General features: G+C 39.7%; 1 long non-coding RNA gene across 1 annotated transcript; it reads right to left on the bottom strand.

Moving 5' to 3' along the window:
* Window positions 1-5,120: 5,120 nt before the first annotated feature.
* LOC142910486 (uncharacterized) lies at window positions 5,121-10,685 on the bottom strand. The gene is made up of 2 exons (XR_012932946.1): window positions 10,369-10,685; window positions 5,121-8,681 (listed from the first exon to the last, which is right to left on the bottom strand). It is a non-coding gene; the product is annotated as an uncharacterized LOC142910486 (long non-coding RNA).
* Window positions 10,686-13,341: the final 2,656 nt, after the last annotated feature.

Raw genomic sequence — 13,341 nt, 5'->3', positions numbered from 1 at the left:
ATACTTGGATCTTTCAGGTGGCCTGACCCTGACTCATGTCATGTGCTTTGCATAAAGTGCTGGGGAGGCTTGGTGCATATGGCAGCCAGTCTTTATAGCGTTCTCTTTATGGCCTAATAAATGACAGTTAGGGCTCACGTTAAACCCGGCAGATACTATATTGTGAGTTAATTCACTGCAGAAAAGCAGACCGTTTAAAACCTTAACAATTAACAAGGTCAACTCACTCTTTTTGTTAGATATATAATAATCATTATTAAAAAATTTAAATCATGAAATCACAATTCTGGCATCTGCATTGAAACAAAGCGCAAAACCTTCCGTGCCGCCGTGCGTTCTTTCATCAGTTTAAGCAAACAGCAGGCGCTATCAGCCGCGCAATAAATCAGGTTTTATCATTCACACGCAGAGTTCATGAATTGCTCAATATTTGTATTATTTTCCCTAAATTCGATGAGTATGCACTTTGTTACCCCCACCACCCCCACACCCAACTTCCTGCCAAAGGGAGAAGGTGCTGTCTGGTGATACGCTTGTTTCGTCTGCCCCTTTTGTATATTGCCACTCCTGCTTGTCATGAAAATCATTAGGTTAGAACCAATGTACCTCGATTGCAGTTTATGTGAGCAGTTCAGCATTGTTGTTAATTTCAAAGGATTTCTCCACGCCTGTGCATCGGTTAGAAACGCGACATTTATCAGCGAGATGCATCATCGTGGTGATTATTTTATGATAGTTCACAATCACAGATTAATTGCAATTTATTGTAATTACAGCAACGTTGAGAAGGCTAACCCGTCTTATTGCACAATTTTTAAGTAACAAAGCTTTCAATTTTAACAAAAGTGTCCTATCCACGGGACCATGAAATCGTGTATGTTCTATTAATTTGACAAATATAATGCCACGTGCATTTGATGTGCATTTTGGCTCTGTGGTTTTACTTAGCACTTACATTTCTATGAAGAGATACAGCCTCACTGTAGTCCTCAGTCTGTCATTCCACAAAAATTGAATTGTATTAAATAGTTTGTTTAAAGGAAAATTTTGAATTTCACATTTTTTTAATTCTAATTTAGTGATATAACTAAATATCTTTTTGTTTATTAAATTACAATTTTCAAGCTTTCATTCTTTAATGCCATTACAATCTATCCCCTTTATTAGAAAACGACTGGTGAAATGTAAGAAACATTATATTAGTAAATGAGATTGACTGTCCACATCATACTAATTGGAAAAGTTAACTTGAATGGTTTACATGTTTATTACTAAGCACACATAACAGAAGTAATGTCATCCTAAAAACAATCAATAACAACAATAATACTGATTTGTAATATAAAATAGTAAAATGAGCAACATGAATTAATCATGTTTGCTCATCTGCTGGCTTGTCAAAACCAACTCAGAAAAGAACTACATTTCACAAACAAACAAAAAAACCTCATAAATGTTTTTAGATGATTGCACAAATTGATTATTACAACATTCAATCAGCTGCATTTATGCTATTACAAATATTGAGTAAAATACAGCAGATAGCTGCTGTGTTTACGATCGATGCGATTTAAGTCAAATGTCATGAAGCAAGAGACAAACTGCCAAATAAAATTATCCGTGTTGGTATACCGTAAGCAATCGTGCACGGATGTTTATGTTTTTTCTTCTTCTTCAGACATCAGTGGAGATCTAAAGAAATTAAGCGATTTGTCGACATGTACAACCAGCGGCGAGATGTACAGGCAGAACAGCTGGCCACTGCAAAGGTTGTGCGCTTGCTGCCAATACTGATGCCCCATGCAAGTGGCATGAACTAAGTGTGCAGCTCAAAGCTGCCATCATGTAATACACGCACCCGTCAAAGGTTACATCTGCAAAAGAGAAAGGGTTTTTTTTTTCTTCTTCTATTAAACATTACGCTGTCAAAAACTGGCTTTGCCATCTGCATAAATGTCGGAAACCTGTTAAGTGTACCGTGCGATGCTATTTTTGAATAATATTAAGAGTTGAATTACAAAATATCCGCACATCATACACTGCTATTAAATTAGTGTGCAGCCCATTACACGGAATTTTAATGGCCAGCTGGATTAAAGATCGCAAGTCTTTTCTGCGGGAGAGAAGCATATTAAGGCTAATACTTGCAGCTGATGATAATTAATGATTAATTATAATTAATAATTTAGCCAATAAACTCATGTATATCACATTAATGGTATGCAATGATCATTCATACTTTCAGTAAAAGTAGTTGGTGGAAAGCAGTGGCAGAGCGTGAGATTGCGTGGGGCTCTGGGGCCAGGAATGAATCGGGCCCTGATTTCCAACATCCCCTCCGGTTTGATAACACGGCTACTTGGCCCCTCTGGCTCGTGGGCCCTGGTGCATTTGCACCGCCTGTGCACTCGACAATAGCCATACCACTTGTGGGAAGCTCTCTTTTATACCCATGGGTGTCTGCTCCCCAGTGCAAACACAGGGAATCCATCTAAGATGCACACCGTCACGTCAGTATCCTACATTACCAATGTAAGTGTAGTGACTGACTTGGAGATGTAAGTATTGGAGGCAATTCTTTAATTATCACCGAGCACACTTTGTACAATACACACCCTACACTGTTACACGCTCCTCTGTCTCTCGCTTATACGCAACTCTACACTGGTTGCTAGCCCACACACAATACTTGTCGTCTGACACTGACGGCGCTGATCTAAGACAGCCAACTACCGTCTAGCAGCGCAATATATCAAGTGACGACGACAGCGACAAAGGCGGCGAGACAACAGCAATGATGGTGATGATCTTGAACAGCAACAAAGAGGATTCCACTCCAAACGACAGCCCAGAGGTCCCCTCCCGGGGCCCTTCTTATACTGTCAGCGTGGCCTCGCTCCGCTCTGGCAACGCCCCCCTTCTAGTACCAACTAGCTTGATCCCTCTCGGGTCTATCACGTGGCCTGCTGTCAGTCAGGGCTGCTGTAAGCTGCAGATCCCCTTCCCTGCCAGTAGCCAGTGCTATGCCGCTAAGTGACCAATTCTATGCCACTACACAAGCACTGTAGGGAAGTCTGCAACAACACTTTTTCCAGTGAACAGCGCGTCAAGTAAATGGCACTTCAAAATTACAACTGTGAAAGACAAGGGAATAAAAAAAGAGCAAAGGTGCAGCCCTGCAATTGCTTTGCTCATGACGCTGCCGGTGGAAGGGCCTCCACTCGAGAATAGATTGGCCTACTCTTCCACACCGGCCAGACCGGGTTGGAAGCAGTGGGGGCATGCCCGCCTTACTCCACCACACGCAACCTGCTTGTCGACGGACTGTGGCGTGCCCATTCTGACTTGTGGGTGGACAGAGGCAGGGCTTATTTAATCAACTTCGTGCCATCGTTTCAATTTCCACGCCCGGGAGATTGAACTCGTGGCCTCTGGATTGCAATCCAGTGTGCTAATAACCATTACGCCACAGCAGCATTCCCAGTTAACATCACGTGGACAACATTTAATTTTAGACGGGGAAGAAAAAAAAATCCCCTCCTATGCAGCCATGCACGCTACGCCCAGAATGACCAGGGTGGACAGCAGCTGGGACGGAGAGACCTTTTTTTTTGGTTTTCAGATGGGCAATGCAGCTGCTGTGCAGCCAGCAATGGCAGTGCTGCCACCATTAAGGGTCACCCCTTTTCAAGAGAAGATCAGTTCAGGGACAATCCGAGCTTAAACCACATCTGCACAGTTTATTGCTGGCCAGTAGCCACGAGAGGGAGCACATGCGGGCAGGGGAGGGGGGGGGGCAAGCAAAGAGGGCACTTGTGAGATTGAGATGGATTGCAGATGCGTGGGGTTTTCGGCTGTAATACGGAGAGTTTTCAGACGGCGGTTGATTAATGATGATTTACGATTAACAGATGACGATGATGACGACAACGATGACGATGATTATGTTTTGTTATTGGAAGATACTCATATCCGTAATGCAAGATTCCGCCATTCTGTGTCATCTTTAATACCCTTTGTAATACCGTTTTAAGAAATTCATGCCATTGTCATTGTCTTCTACTGGAGTTTCTTTATCATACAAATGCATGCTTTTAGTTGTCTCTTACCCTTTAAAAGCATCCCAAATCATATTTTATTTGTAATGAATTGAGTGTGAGAATTTACGTAAAATGCCTAAGTGGAAATAAAATCACGTGTGGTGAGAAGAAAATTATGTTTTTTTGTAAAACTGTACATATACAGCCCCTATGTCAATCAACTGCTGGATGAGAACCTCAAAACGCCTTGTGGGTTATTTTCCCATACTTTACCACACTGGTCTGTACAGGTTGATGAAGATGGGGAGCATTGATGTGGGGGCATAGAAGCACAGACAGTACAAAAATAAATTGATATTTCGGCACTAACCACAACTTAACTTTGCAGCCTATAAGAACTGTTATGCATTGTAGTCACCCATTCAAGAACTATCCAGGAAAATTGCTGCTGAGCTACCGATATTGTGCACATTCTGGTTAATTGGCCAATGGAATGTTTTTTTTGCTGCAGTGGAAGTGTATAATATTATATTCCAAACCAATAAGTTCAGTTTCCAACTATACACCAATTTTGAAGAAGAACATTGTCCACTCCATATTTTGTTTATTTCCCATGCACAGTGTAGATAATTATTTAGCTCAGGTATAAGCAGAAATGTTCATTCAGTCCTCAATTACCTGAAGATATTTTTTCCACGTAACTAAAACAAAGTTCAGTGGCAACCTAATAAGTCAATGCATGCACTTTACAATATTGGCTTTCGTATATACTTTTTGTCCCAACATTATTTTCACCTGATCATGCCATAATGTATGTATGTTGAACTTTTGTTTTTTTGCACAATACGCAGCCAACCATGATAATCGGAGATGTGGGGGGAAAGACAATACACCGAACACAAAAGCATTTGTAAATAAACGCCTTTTTCAATCTAGATTTAAAAGTATACATCTCCCAGTGGCTTCCTAAAATCGGAAGGAAGAGCGTTCCAGATGGCCACAGAAGCGCATCTGAAAGCGTGCGATGCGGTGACCGTCTTTGTTCGATGGCGAACCAAAAAAACACATCCGAAAAACTGGTTCCATTGTGAAAAGAGGTATAGTCTTTATTGGCAAGGGCGAGGTGATGTAATATTGAAATGTTCAAAGAGCAACTTGGTTTTCGAGTGGAAATCATGGTTATATTAAAGCATCGTGCTGGATTATTTGCATATGGATGTTGCAGAAAGGGTGCAAAGCCACCAGCTGCCTGTATTAGCCTGAATTTATTAACCGGATCCTCCCGTAGGGACGCAAAAGCACTTGAAGCAATTAAGCTGAAAAACATGGGAAATGCCCAAATTGTGAAATGTTAGGTGAAATAAATAACATGGCGTACACACGATCGAGTAGCAAATTTGTTTAAAATCTCACTTTTCTCAAGCCCTTGTTATTTATTCAGAAATCCTGACATGAAATGTATTTTAAAGTCAATGTTCCACCATATACAACTCAGCCAGTGATGGAAATGTCACATTCTCAAAGCACAAGACTACTTTTGCCAGGGTGCAACCACAAAGTGGTACTCGATTTATCAACCCTGAAAGGAATGTTGGGGTCAACTGAGCCTTAAAAAAAACATTATCATAAAACGTCCATGTGTGACGCTCATAACTTCTCAACATTGAATACCTGCATCGTGCACGTTGGATGGATTACGGTATTGACTTTTTTAAGCACGGTGCTGGACAGCCGCACAAGGGTGGAATTCGAGAAATTGTGTCAGTGGCACTAGATTGTTGCTGCCACCAAGATCGCGCGGATCACGCGTGTGCGCCACCTTGGCTGCTAGTTCGAAATTAACAAATAGCAACAAAGACAGCAAGGGTCACATTAATAAAACAGATAAATAGAATTGCGTACACTTGCATGGCGCGTGACTTGTTTTACGTGGAACGTTCTTCACGCAGTGAATAATAGTTTTGGCACTAACGAGACCCTATCTCGCTTATCGACATTGATTTAACCTTTAGAGCATAGCCCCTAACAGTAATAGCCACAAATCACCGTAATTGTCATTTAATTGCATGCATGGATCATACGAGAATACGCCATTTTTTAAATGAATTATTTATTAATGACTTAAGCAGGCCACTATGTTTGACTAAGCTGTTTTCATGAGATAGGGTCATTATTAATGCTTCTGAACAACTTAACGACTGGTGCATGAATCTGTTTACGTATTAGTTAGCATGATAAATAATACATAGAAATTCTTATTCCCAGCACTTAATAAATAAAAGTGTGTATGTTTAACAGCGAACAACATAACTCACGTGTTTGTTCTATTTTCAGCAGTGACATACACTCAAGTCTCTAAAGACTACATCCTGTCCCCTCGTGCAGGCCATAGGTTACAATGTGATTATTCATCACATCAGAGCATATACAACTGCGTCAATTCATATGGTGAATATTTATATACTTAATATTTATATACTTTTCATTATGGAGCATAGATGTGCACCGGAGAGGAAAAACATTATTATACAATTAAATTTTGACTCCTTTCGGAATGTTTCACACGAGCTTCCACTAAAATCAGCATGCTGCCACTGAACTTTGTAGCACAGTTTATGTCTGTGTGTTTGCTCTGTGGGGATGTGTATCGCTGTATTTGTGTGGTTTTTTTTTGTTTAAATATTTCCCACACCTGTGCCCATCATATGTGAGAAAGTCCTTCAGGTCGCCTCGATCGCATACAGGATTCTGCAATTCGTGTCAGGGTCATACCCGACGGATATATGGAGTTCATTAATGTGGAATAAAGTTACATTTGAGCGTAGTCCTTTTTTCCCATTGTCTCGATATCGTCATACTTATTCAGAATATGCACCCAGTCACTTTATTTTTTTTCTGACGTTTCATGAGGCCACACAATGTCGTGGAAACTTCATTGTTTTACTCTGTGGTCCTTGCAAGCCTGCTTGGTTCAGGCTGGCACCTGTACAAGTCAGGGGTGGATTTGCGAAGCGTTCCGTGTCTCTCAGCGAGACATTTCCCACTGGGGATTACAGCTGTAAAATAATATTCCGCTGAATTTTAAAATGGTCGGAACACACCACACACGCGCCGCAAGACACAAGCCTCGCCTAACCGAGGGACATTTGCATGTGAGAGTAAAAGTCAGACTTCTTAACGGCGATGCACAGCGGACGCCTGGCAGAGCATTCTGTCTGGGGCCGAATCTATTCGCATCAAAAAACAATATTGCATATCTGACCATCACTTATCCGCCCCCACCAATTAACCGACCACACTCAGTGCAGTATTTTCTGCATGGTGTGAATTGTCATTTTCCATAGGTGTTCACAAATCCAACGTTTTCACATATCCGCCTATGGATTAAGTCTCCAGCAAGTCGGATATGTGACGTTGCACTGCATCAAGTTGAGGAAGGGTTCTTACAGGATTCAATGAGCCTCCACCAAACTCACGACTTTTTACTCTCATGTCAAAACAACGAAAGGTATTCTTGTCCGTTGGTACAAGCTGTGTACATATTGGACAAATTGAAAATGCTTCAAATGCGAGCACAGATGTTGGCCATGCTTCACGTCACAAGTACCAAAACGGCACACTTTAAAGATAATATCTCTATAAATCTGTTTTGTTACACTTCTGGCTCAAATGACGCATAAACCACAGTGATTCTTGACACTTTAATGAAAGAAATGCATACCTTTTGTAAATGTATAAAATGTGCAATCGTAACAGAGTGTTTATAATTAAAAGGTGTCAATGATAAAAAAATATATATATGACGGTAATATAACTCAGTTTCTTGCCACACCACTCAGTAATACGTCTGCATTATCTCGGTCCAGCTACACACGCCTCACTCACAATGTGTTTGATCGTAGTTTGTCTTTTTACCAAAGTTAACCATTTTTTTCCATACCACCAGCATGTAATTGCCTGCACTTAAACATGCTTTGGTGGCCTTTCGATGGTCACTAAACTATAGATGGAATACTGCAGTTGTAATATATCGTTCACTTTACTGTGGTTCTTTGTCCTCTTTCTCAAATACTCTACGTTCAAGTTGCACGAGTGCAGGCGTCGGCAACTGAACATAACAACAAGAGCCGGGGTTTTGTTTCGAATTCGGTACAACAACAATAACAACAAAACTCTCCATATTTCAAGAGTCGCAACGCAATGCGAATCCGAGACGGTGGTTCCTTAATAAATTACGTCACGAAGCAGTAGTCCTAAAAAGAGCCATCGAACGCCGCAGGTTTAGCCGAGCCCTGCGCTCGTGGAATCAGTAGAGTCGCATTCGCTTGAGATGAATGCATCCGTACGTGGAACTCTCGCAGAAGTGCTGTGTTAGAGAGCAGCCTCCACAGCCTGGGGTCAGCAACCTGCGCGAAGTCGTTTATTCAGGAATCGCCGTCTCGTATTCGCGTGGTAATTGCGGCTCTTGAAATATTTAGGGGGGGTTTTTTTTCATCGAATTTTTTTTTTAAATGGCTCTTCTTGTTGTTGTTGTGTTGGTTACCGACCACTGCGCCACAAGGTGATGTCACAGAACGGCTTCTGAGGTCCCTTGCACTCCATCGAATCCACACGTGAGCACACTCCACCTTTTCACTGGCCCTGCCAAAGGAGAGTTTGCCACACAATAAAAACACACACACACACACACTTTTAGTCCTTTAAAGATGAAAATGTGCTGAATTAATTAAAACCAAGTTTAGTTTGATGATCAAAGACCATCAACTCGCTATACTTGAGAAGCTAGATTAATCGCTCGTGTGCATTTCGATATCACCTTTCTAGTGCTGTACAAGGGATTTCAGCTGATGAGTGTCGACTTGAATGTGATGTGTGGCACCTCTAAGCCACTAGGCAACTTGAGAAAAGTCTCTGAAATGGGTTGTTGGATTCCAAAGCAAAACAAAATGATTTTTTTCAGGAATATATACAAATACTTAGAAGGGCTTTTCGGTATCCCATTAATTCCGTATTTCCCCCAAAAAATTTCATTTTCACATTATTTCACTGACCCATCACCTCCCTGGGTGTTTCTTAATCCAGGCTTTATCAGATCCCTTTAAAACACTTTCATTTCTGCTACAACTTAAAATGAGTAACATAGAGTCGATTCAACGTTTTCTATGCATGAGCATTATTTAACAGATCCTATTTATAATACGAAAGAGTTATTTGGTCAGACATCATTATTGGTGTTGTGTGGTTATTATAATACGAAAGTCTATCGGTCATCCATCCACTACTTCGAATTATTTGCATTTTTCCATCATTAGTTGAATGCCTTTGTACAACATTAGACAAACACAACATTTAATTATATTATATGATGTCAGTAGCATCGATTACAATGTTTAGCTTCTGCAACAAATAAAAAAAATCACACACCAGACTGACAACATTGATCATTTACAACGTAATGCAATGCAGAAAAGTACAGAATTTAAAAAAGAAGCATTGCAGCAGTGATCTTTCCAATTGTTAAAACAGCATAAAGGGAGGGAAATTGGCAATTAGGCAAAGTATACACTGTCACTTTGCACCTGCAATTGGTATAAATCTACAGCTTTTATTAGAGAGGAAGATTATGGTAGACATCTGGAGTCATATTCCTATTTCATTTCCTCCAAGGTTAATACGAGGATTACTACACTGTGTACTTTATCGGGTACAGTTGTGTTCTTTCGGCTGAGGTAATGTGAATTAACCTTGCAGCTGTCCCCAGAGTTTAATGGGTTGGGAATATTTCACATTTCACCTTGAATCGCAGGGTGCCAGCTTGAACCGCAGCACTGACTTCTTACTCTTATGAATTAAGTTATGGTTGGAAGAATACCACTGAAGAGAATGTACTGAACGGTGCTCAACATAATTATATTTCTCCCACAATACGGTAATATCATTTATAAGCAAGCCACATTTTTGAAATATTAGGTTTTTTTCTACCAAACCTAATTGTAAACACAACATAAAGAGACTGTTTTTTTTGTGCATTTGAGAGCCGTATCTGACGTAATATTGAATCTATCTATTTCGTGTGAGTCCCAAAAATAATACAGTATGTTACGGATTGTTATAGGTAGGATAGCTACATGTAGGTAGGCGTCTTCTCTTAATAACCAGGCGAGAACTCACTGACACAAGCACCTGCCAGCATCAGTCAGCATTTTGATGCGCAATTCTGTCTGGAACTCCCTGCAGAGAAGCGGTGACGTGTTTGTTACCGTTTCTCTGTAAGGGAACAACCATAGAACAAAATATCACAAAAGCTCACTCAACCGTCAATTGCTACTTTGATCTTTCCTCAAGGTGCTGTCCTCAAGTGAGTGCGGCATTTCCTCTTTATTCACGAACTTGCTATCCGAGTTTTTTGGCTCCACACCAATCGCATCTTGAACTCTGCACAGACTGCACCGAGAGAGAGAGTGATGATGCAAAGCGATGAGAGAGAATGTGATGAGAAAAAGTGATGCAAGTGATGCTGATGCTCCTGCCCAGCAGCATAATAATTTAGGGTCATTCATAAACTGTTATTTAATATTCTTAGTTCTTTCGGTAAAGTTTTGCTTCTACGTGACTTTACCGAAATAACTAAGAATATGAATCCCTGCAGTCACGAAAGCTTTAAACCAAAATTTGTTATTTAATACCTTAATGTTTATTTGTATTTACTTTATGCTTATTATAACAACAATTGTATTGATATTATTGGGTCTTTCGGTAAAGTCACGTAGATAGGTTCAAAGAAAATAACAAAATAACAAACAAATAACCCGACTTTTTTTTCTCCTGATGACGATTGCTTGTGTTTCGATCGAAAAGTCGTAGTTTTTTGTTATTTTTGTTATTTTCTTTGAACCTATCTACGTGACTTTACCGAAAGACCCAAGAATATGAATTACTGCAGTCACGAAAGCTTTAAGTCAAGATTCAATTCATATTTATTTGTTATTATAATGTTAATGTATTTAAGAGCTTATTTACGTTTTGATTTAAAGTTTTCGTGACTGCAGGGATTCATATTCTTGGTTCTTTCGGTAAAGTCACGTAGAAGGGAAACGTCGTGAGAATTTTATTGTTTTATATTTGTATTATTTAAGAGCTTATTTACGTATTTACGTAAGGTAATTCATTCCAAATCTCGTTATCACGCTGAATTTGGTATCCACGAACATCTCCGGAACGTATCCCTCGCGAATAACGAGGGACAACTGCAGTCTGCAGCGTCTGCGTTACGTTGTTTCTCATGCCAACCTTTTGTAGTGCCGTAAAAAAAACATCCCAGAGACATAAACAATTTGCGGGAAGCAGACTGGGTTTCAGTGTACAGAAGATCTGAGATATTTTAACTTTGTCTCGAGCAAGAATATTTCGAGATGAGAGTTGGGCTACGCGCTCCAGAACTCAAATGTTGCTTGCTCAGTTTATTTCAGCACTTCCAAATGGACATTGGTCCCCTGAGGAACCCAGCTTCTTCTATAATGGAATATTTAGACACCACATTGTTGACGTGCGGTGTGTATACAATCTCATTACTAGACATATGGTCCCAGTTATGGCTTATAGTCCAGTTAAAGAGCCTTCCTGCTTCAACAGAGTCGGGGCAGTTTCTGCTCGTCTATATTGATGGATCTGAAACAGGAGTTGAAACAACGCATTCCTATGGTTAGGGTCAGTTTTATTGGCAAATTACTGTTAATTCGCCACAATAGTCTCTAATAGTGCTCCGAAATCGTATTGTGAGATAGTTATTTCATTACACGTGACAACAATAGATTCGTAATGCACAATCTTTAAAGATACAGGCTGCTTTAAAAAAATAATATAATCTCTAATTGTTATTTTTTATTTCAAGTTTTTTTTTTTTTATAAAGCAGATTCAATTAAATCTTGACTTAAAGCTTTCGTGACTGCAGGAATTCATATTCTTTGGGTCTTTCGGTAAAGTCACGTAGATAGGTTGAAAGAAAATAACAAAAAACTACTACGTTTCGATCACAACACAAGTGGTCGTCATCCTGATATTGCGATTGAAACGTCGTAGATTTTTGTTATTTTCTGTCAACCTATCTACGTGACTTTACCAAAAGACCCAAAGAATACAGATTAAATTACATCACATTTGTCCTACATGGCAGTGCCTTGCTGCATATGAGACAATGTGCAATGCAAAAAACAAACACTTCAATTGCAAAGGGGTAATTCTGAAAAATTGAGCTGTGCACGAACATGAGAACTTCAGACTCGGAATAACCAATATCTATGATACAGCACAAAACCCTATGCATCCATTTTCCAAATACACATTTAGTCCTGTATCAGTGGCTGACAGGGCACACATGATTTCAAGCCATACTCGATTAAGCAATAACTCACCATGTGAGCAGGTGGCCAGTCTACTGCAGGATATTTAACCCAACCTTCACCCTATTCTAATAGTGGCAGCCACCAAGCACGCCGACAGTTGGCTCTGAAAGACAATTCCACCACATGCTTCATTAAAGCTGATTGTATCAGCTAAAAGCTTGGCTATTTTTAATCACTCAATGGAGTAAGCCCATTGGAGTAAAAAATATAACTCCAAATATTAAAAAGGAAATGTTGAATATTTTAAAGGAAACAAACTATGAGTTATACAATCATTATCATTATAACACCGATAATGGTATTATTATGACCAATTGTTTATGCCGAGTTAGCTGGAATGCCCAGGGGATCATCTGTGAAAAGAGCTTCATAGTTCTCGAAAAATTATTGCTTGAGACAAAGTTTAAATATCTCAGATTTTCTGTACACCGAAACCCTGTCTGCTTTATGCAATTGTATAAGTTCTATTTGATTTATTCTGATTCTGGGTTGTAATTCTGATCCGGTTGTGTTGAGACTCTGAGTTAAAATCTAAGCAGGGCTGTCCATGATTAAAACTTTGTTCTCAAGCATTGATGACCGCAGCCTGGTTACCATTTCCAGCACAACGACACAATCATATTTTACACTTATTTCGGTTCAATTCCACCGATGAAAATAAAAAATAAAAAAGTAATAGAGGTTACATGACAACATCATAGCAAAGCTCATGGAATATTGTGTGCCCCCCCCCACCCCTGACTGAATAATTAATAAAGAGACCACCTTAAAAAAAAACAATAATCAGAAGTCCCTTGAAAAGTTGCTACGATTGGGCCATTCTCTAACCAAAAACAATTCAAGCAGTTGCTGATGTCAATACATTTCAATTTCGGTAAAAAAATAATATGAATTAATT

Source organism: Petromyzon marinus, chromosome 4 (assembly GCF_048934315.1).
Source record: "Petromyzon marinus isolate PM22_M1 ecotype Great Lakes invasive population chromosome 4, UKy_Petmar_22M1.pri1.0, whole genome shotgun sequence".
NCBI classification, from domain to species: Eukaryota; Metazoa; Chordata; class Hyperoartia; order Petromyzontiformes; family Petromyzontidae; genus Petromyzon; species Petromyzon marinus.
This window is presented reverse-complemented; position numbering and strand designations above follow the sequence as displayed.